At 51.1% G+C, this 7988-nt stretch overlaps 1 pseudogene; it reads right to left on the bottom strand.

The window, feature by feature from the left end:
* LOC102827224 overlaps positions 1 to 4508 on the bottom strand; it is an 11926-nt pseudogene extending 7418 nt beyond the window's left edge.
* Between the last annotated feature and the right edge of the window lie 3480 nt (positions 4509 to 7988).

Genomic DNA, 7988 nt, shown 5'->3' with positions numbered 1-7988 from the left:
TGGAATTGACCATCAATTGCTCATATGAAAATTCAGGCTGAAGCTGAACAAAATTAAGACAGGCCCACGAGAACCAAAATATTCCTGCCTGGATTTAGACATAATTTCAAGAACATATTTGATGCATTAGACACTGAAGACCAAAGATCAGAAGAATTGTGGGATGACATCAAGAACATCATACAGTCAGAGAGAGTAAAAGGATCATAAGAAGATAATGAGGAAAAAACCAACGTGGATATCAGAAGAGACTCTGAAACTTGCTTTCCTGCATAGAGATGCTAAAGCAAGTGGAAGAAATGAGGAGGTAAAAGAGCTGAATAGAAAGTTTCAAAGAACAGCTTGAGAAGACGAAGTCAAATATTATAATGAAATGTGCAAAGATCTTTAGTTAGAAAACCAAAAAGGAAGAACACACTCAGCATTTCTCAAGCTGATGGAACTAAAGAAAAAATTCACATCTCTACTTGAAATGTTGAAGTATTCTATGGTCAAAATATTGAATGATGCAGACAAAAGAGGATGGAAGAAATACACAGGGTCACCGTACCAAAAAGAAATGGTCGATATTCAATCATTTCAAGAGGTAGCATATGATCAAGAGCCAGTGATACTGAAGGAGGATGTCCAAGGTGCTCTGAGGGCACTGGCAAAGAACAAGACTCTGGTAATTGATGGAATACAAATCGAAATCTTTCAACAAGCTGATGAAGCACTGAAGGCACTCACTTATCTATGCCAAGAAATTTGGAAGACACAAAGAGCCATGACCCAGTGGAAGGCGGAAGTCATCAGACAATATTAATATCTCACACAAGTAAAAGTTTGCTAAAGATAATCAAAAAACAATTGCAAATGTACATTGACAAAGAACTGAGAGGTTCAGCCAGAATTCAGATGAAGACATGAAGCAAGGGATATCAATGCTGATGTTAGATGGCTCTTAGCTGAAAGCAGGGAATACCAGGAAGATGTTTATCTGTACTTTATTGACTATGCAAAGGCTTTCAATTGTGTGCATCATGACAAACTGTGGACAACATTGCAGAGAATGAATATTCTGGAAGACGTAACTGTGTTCATGAAGAACCTGTGCATAGACCAAGAGGCAGTTGTTCGAACAGAACACAAGATGCTGAATGGATTAAAATTAGCAAAAGTATGTCAGAGTTGTATTCTTTCACCATATTTAGTCAATGTTTATGCTGAGCACATAATCTGAGAAGCTTGGGTTATAGGAAGAAAAAAGTGGCATCAGGATTGAAGAAGACTCATTAACAACCTGTGATATGCAGATGACGCAACCTTACTTGTTGAAAGCGAAGAGGACTTAAAATACATATTGACGATCACAGCCTTCGGTATGGGTTGCATCTCAATATAAAGAAAACAAAAATCTTCACCACTGGGCAATAAACAGCATATATATAAATGGAGAAAAGATTGAAGTTGTCTAAAACTAAATTTTGCTCAGATCAACCATCAACACTCATGGAAGCAGCAGTTAAGAAACTAAACGACATATTGTATTAGGCAAATCTGCTGCATAAAACCTCTTTAAAATAAAGGTGTCAGTTTGAGGACTAAGGTGTACCTGACCCAACCCATGGTATTTTCAATAACCTCATATGCATGTGAAAGTTGAGCAGTGAATAAGGAAGACCGTAGAAGAATTGCTGCATTTGAGTTATGTTGTTGGAGGAGCATATTAAAAGTACCATGGACTGCTAAAAGAACAATCAATCTGTGTTGGAAGAACAGCCCGAATGCTCCTTAGAAGCCAGATTGTCAGACATTGTCTATCATACTTCAGACATATTTTTAGAATGGACCAATTTCTAGAGAAGGCATCATGTTTGGTAAAGTGGAGGGTTGGAAAAAAAGAGGAAGACCCCCAACAAGATGGATTAGCACAGTGGGAGCAACAATGGGCTTAAACGCGGCAATGATTGTGAGGTGGACCCAGGCCCGGGCAGTGTTGTTCTGTTGTGCATAGGGTCACTATGAGTCAGTACTGACTCAAAGGTACCTGACAACAACTCTTCCCTCTGAGATTCTAGCCCTCAGGGAGTGTTGGCTTCCAGAAGGAAGGGATCACAAATTACATGTCTGAAAAATCAAACTTTCTGGATTGTCCCCTCTCCTGAGACCCCCCAGGGTGCTTCATCAGCTCATGGGGACCTCAGCAGTGCCAGCTCTCGGTCCCCCTGATCTCAACCCATCCACAAGGCCAGGCTCCCTGAAGAGGCAGTGGCTTGGGGGTTCCACCAGGGTAGCTGAGTAAGATCCAGGGCCCTTCAGGGCCTGGACTCAAATGCCTATTGGGAAGGGGCTTTGGGAGCAGCATTCTAGGACCTGGGCAAGCGGGGGCTCGAGGGCCTGCTGGGTCTGGCAGGCCTGGGGACAGCTGCCCTCGGTACCTTCGTTCCCTAGGAACTCTCCCTTGGACCAGCTTCCCTGAATGCCAGCACACAACAGGTGATGAAACCCATGTGAACCTGTTACCTATAGATCAGTAAGCAAGCACAACTAAGGCCACGCCTTCCTTCCCTATTGGGTGACCCTCCCCTGCCCAGTGGGCCCCTTTCTCCTGGGTGGGGCTGGGGACGAGGTATGGAGTGGTGTCATTGTCCCTGTTACCCATGCTCCATTCGCAGTTGTGTTGTTGTTGGGTCCTCTCAGGTCAAGGCGGACTCAGAGCCACTTTCTTTGACAGCAGAGCCTCTGGGTGGGTTCAAACCGCTGGCCCTCTGGACAGCATCTGCTTAACAACTGCGCCACCTGGATTCCTTTTCACAACCGTGAAGGCAATTCTGAGTCCACAGTGCTAGGGATTACGGCCCCAGTGTAAACTGGGGGGACACAAGTCAGCCTATAGCACCAGCCCCTGAGGTCAGGGTGTGGTATGCCCCTGCAGGGGGAACGGGGTTGCCATGGAGTCAGAACCCCAGGCCCTGCTAAGGTCACGAAGGGGCCCATAGGAGGAGGCTCTTCATTCTGGGTCTCCACAGGACTGAGCTCACAACCAGGACGTGGGTGGGGCTCCCCAGGTGCCGGCTCTCAGGTGCCAGTGTGCCATGATGGGGGAGTTAATCAGCTCCTGACTTAGCCTTTGACCAGGGCAGATGCCCTCAAGGTCTGGCCAGCATGCTTAGGCACACCAAGACCAGTCCCCAGCCCTAGTGCTGGTCCAGCCTACCCTACCAACAGCTCAGGCTACCCAGGACAGAGGGCCCAGGCCTCATGGCTCTTATAGGATCCCCAAAGAGGCTCTGAGCAGACCATGGCCACCCTCAGCCCATGGGGAGAACCAGTCTAAGGAGGAGGTGGAACTTTCTGGGACAGGTTAACAGAAGCACTCCACTCCCAGCTACAGGGGGGTAGTGTGAACCATGGACTCCGGCTCAGAGATCCTGGGAGCCTTGTCCAGGCCTCAGCTCTGTTTCTTTCCCAGACCCTAGATGTCCCCATCCTCCATGTCCCCAGGTGTCCCAGGGCCTGACGTTAGGGCTGTGGTTCTCAACCAGAGTGGGTATCCTCAGAGGGCATTTGGCTGGTCACCACAGGAGGGAGCTGCTGCTGGACACCCCCTACAGGATAGCCCCCCCCCACAATATACCAATAATGCCAGCAGTACCAAGCTTAAGAAGCCCTGGGTTAGGGGGCCCTGCCTGACCAGAGTCACCGATGAGAGGAGTGTGAGAGCAGGTCCTGGAACCTTCTGCGGTCTCCCTCGGACTGCCCTGACCCCTCTCTGATGGCGGGCTGACTTACACACACAGTGAGGACTGAGCACTCTGCTGTGAAAGCTAACAGGAAGGACTCTGGACTTCACGGTGTCCTTCAGGGCCCTCACAGACCACCACATCTGGGCTTAGGGCTTCAGGCTTGGGCAGGGGGTGTGTGCCGGCATTGGCAGCTTCTCCTGGGTCTTTCAGCTCTGTGACTCTGTCTGTTCTCCCTTGTCAGGACAGATCCACAAGGAGAAGGAGACAGCCCCCTGTCCAAAGCTCTCATGTCTCCACCAAGCTTCCGTCTCACGGGGCCGCGGTGCTGCCTGCCTCTGGAACTGTCCAAACGGCTGCACACAACTCTGTAAAGAGAGGCCTCAGACAGGATAATGGGAAGGGTTTCTCCTGCTGTCCTTGGGGTGTACGGTAGGAGGGCACGTTCTGGGGGACGATTCCAGCTGATTCATTTAGGGACAGAGCTGCAACCAGTATCCCTCCAACCTGAGGAGTGAGGTGAATTGGGTTACTGAGCGGAATGTTCAGTGACCCTGGGAGGGAATTATTATTTGACGCTAACTAGAATAAAGTGAGTGCTGTCTAACTAAGCCACTGGGCACAGCAGGACAATCATTTATAGTGTAGTGGACAATGAAGTCTTCAGTCAACCGTGAAACCACCTCCGTTTCTCTTACCACGGGCTGAGTCGTGGCCCCCTGCCCTCGACAATGTGGCGAGCTTCACTGCCCTGGAGTGATGGGCCTCCTCACAGAGCCCCATGAGTGTCAGAGCAGAGCTGTGTTCTGCACAGTTTTCAATGACTGAGTTTCTGGAATCGATGGGCAGGACATTCTTCTGAGATACCTCTGGGTGGCCTTGAAGCTTTGTCCTTTCGGCACCATCTCGTAACTCCATTTCCAAATTGACAAGGGAATATGATGGAACACAACGAAATGCCCCTCTCCTTTCCCTGTTTCATACATTCATTCTCTCTCTTCCTCTTCCTCTCATGCTCACTCTCAACTCCATAAATGCCCACTGATCCCTCTCTGGGAACCACTCAGACATGAACCCCATCCTGGAAGAAGTATAGCTTCTTCCCAGACTTGGGGCACCCTGGCTCTTTCCTCTGACCCAGCAGCACCTACCCACTGGCCCTCCTCTCCCTACCTTGGCCCTGGCATCCAGCTACACTCCTGTAGGGGCAGGGCCAGGCAGGAAGGGAAGAGCCAGACCAGTGGACACTGGGTGTGGGAAAGGACAGGGGTAGGGGTCTCTCATCCACCATCTTTGGGGAGCCAGAGGCTACTCTGTCCCCAAGCCCAGGGGACCCAATAAGGCTCAGATCTAAGGAAGTGGCCACTGGTCAGCACCAGGAAAGAAGTGTCCTGCAGCACAGAATCTAGGTAGGCCAGTTTGGGATGATGAGGGGCCAGGCCACAGGCTCTGCGCACAACCTATTTCGAGTTCTGTGGATGGTGTGCAGTGGGTGTATGTTTTGGTTTGAACGACCACTGTTGTGAAGTTGAGTGTGGCTACAGGACAAAGTAGAACCGCCCCCCCCGCAAGGGTCTCCAAGGCCGCCATCTTCATGGAAGTACACAGCCTCGTGTCTCCACTGAAAGGCTGGTTTGAAACAACCGTGTGGTAAACAGCTAAATGCTTTAACCACTGCGCCACTAAGTCTTCTTGTCTGATACAACCTAAACCCCCTGCTGTTGGGTCGATCTAAACTCATGAAGACCCGATAGGACCAAGAAGAATCGCCCCCAGGTTTCCAAGGAGCCCTGGTGGGTTTGAACTGCTGACCTGGTGAACAGCTGAGCACTCACCCACTTCACCAGGGATCCTTATGGGTTGAATGGTGTCTCCCTAAAAAGATACGTCTCAGTCCTAACCCCGTATCTGCAAACGTGGCCTTGTGTAGGAATGGGGTCTTTGCAGATGTGGTCGATTCTCCTGAGGTCACACAGGAGTAGGGGGTCATGATCTCATGGGAGATTGTCCTATGATAGAGGAAAGATGCATAGACAGACAGGGGACATCATGCGAAAATGCGTTACCCAACAGCAATGTGTGGGGCCACAAAAGTCTGGACACCAGGAAGGATCCTCCCCAGGGGCCTTCAGAGAGAGCTCAGCCCAGCTGACAGCCAGACTCCACCCCAGTCCCCAAATAACTCCCTGTTCTGGTAAGTGCGCTCCACGTTCCATACATGTGTGTTGTACCATATGACAATCCCCATCAGGTGTGTGTGGTTCTGTGTGACAGCCCTCATCATGTGTGTGTGGTACCATGTGACAGTCCCCATTCCATGTATGTGATACCATGTGGTAGTTACCATCATGTATGTGTGGTGCCGTGTGATAGTCTTTATCATATGTGTGTGTGGTGTCGTGTGACAGTCCCCATCATGTGTGTGGTATCATGTGACAGTCCCCATCATGTGTGTGTGGTGTAGTGTGATAGTCCCCATCTTGTGTGTGGTTCTGTGTGACAGTCCCCATCCCATGTGTGTGGTTCTATGTGACAGTCCCCACCCAGCCTCAGGGGAGGACCTAGTGTCCTGTCACTAGTTCCTTGCCCTCGCCGGGCCCGGGGCCTCATCTGTTCACTATTTCTTCCCAAGAGTATTTGCTTGTTCAGGAGGCTGGGAGGTGAAACACTGGGTCCCACTGAGGAGATGCCAGGGCGTCTGGCCTCCTGGGAAGGCCCCTCCTCCTCGTAGGACCATTCAAGGTGATCGGGTCACCTAGGTGGGTAAGTGCTGGGAGCAGGGCAGCAACTCTCGCTCATTAATCTCTGAGACAAATGCTCTCCAGAGTCCAGAACAAAGGCCGACCGTTTGTGTGGACCCTCCCGCAGGTGGTGTGACAGCCAGGCCCTGAAAAGCCAATCACTGTGAATTGATGGTTCCCTCAGCACACCTTGTTTATTACAGAGGGTGATAGAGACAGGCTGGGGGCTGGGGTCAGTGGCCTTGCTGTAGCAGGGAGGGGTCGGGGGACCAGGCTCCAACTTCACCAAAGACTGCGACCTCTGACTCCAAATCACCCAGGGCCAGGTCAGCTGCACCCAGCAAAAGCCCTTCCTAGGTCACCCTGTCTACCAGAACAGTCCAAGTTCCTTGCTGGCCTCCAAACCCCAACTCCATCTCCCCGACCACCTTCAGCGTTCTGGGACCCACCTTCTCTTGTCTCCTCCACACCTGGATACCCCACATGGGTCCACACCCCCTGACCCAGTAACTTTAGATTTTGTTGTTAGGTGTCATTGAGTCAGCCCCGACTCTTGGTGACCCCATGCATGAGGGAATGAAACACTGCCCAGTCCTGTGTGCCTCCCACAGTTGGTTTTGGATTCAACCTTTGTGAACAGTAGAGTTTTCACAGACTGATTTTCAGAAGGAGTTCGCCAGGCCTGTCTTCCTGGTTCATTAGTCGGGAGGCTCTGCTGAAACGTGTTCAGCTCATGATTTAACAGCAGGTCTCCAGGGCCAGAGTGGGCCTCTCAGGACTGGTCTTACCACTTCCACTGTTTGCCCCCCCACACCTATCCTCAGCCACACCCACCTTGAAATGGACCCCTGTCAGACGGAAGCAGGGAACCAATCCCACACCACGTGCCTGTCAGTCCCTGCTGGACCCTGCCCACTTATTGGGTGGTCGAGTTGTCCAGGGCCAGGGACAGTTCTGGAACCAGTCAAGGGCTCACATTTTCATCGACCTGTCTGCCCAACTCCTCTGTACCTCGGATTCTCGGAAGATGAGTTAAGTGTCCGTCACTGGTACCCACGTGACTCTTTGCAGGGAGGATAGTTTTCAGGGTTCTGGACTATAGATGCCCAGGCTGGGGTATGGGGCCTGGGGTCTGGGCAGAGGACATGTACTGGGATTTCAGCTCCGGGCCTCCTGTCTACTGCAGCACGGATGGAACCTGGAGTATGGTGTACAGCTAGCAGCATCAGACCCAGTGATGGTGACATCAGAGAGTGTGGCCTGTGGCCATGAACAGGCACCTGGATGCACTGGGAAGCAGGCCCTTCTCCAGTTGGGCTTGAGAGGAAACCAGGTCCCAGCTCGTGGGAGGCCAGGTGCAGAGACAGAACTGGACTCCTGACCAAGTCCGTATTTGGGGTTGTTCTTGGGCGCAGGTAACTAGACAACCTAAAGGCCTGTTGGCAGCCAGGATCGTCCTAACTCCTCAGGGACAAGGGCCACCCTCCCTCTTGCTAGGCAAGTAATGGGTTCCGGTTTGGGT

The sequence above is a fragment of the Chrysochloris asiatica genome, unplaced genomic scaffold, assembly GCF_000296735.1.
Source record: "Chrysochloris asiatica unplaced genomic scaffold, ChrAsi1.0 scaffold00025, whole genome shotgun sequence".
Taxonomy (NCBI): domain Eukaryota; kingdom Metazoa; phylum Chordata; class Mammalia; order Afrosoricida; family Chrysochloridae; genus Chrysochloris; species Chrysochloris asiatica.
The sequence above is the reverse complement of the archived record's forward strand: the minus strand, read 5'-3'. Positions and strand labels throughout refer to the sequence as shown.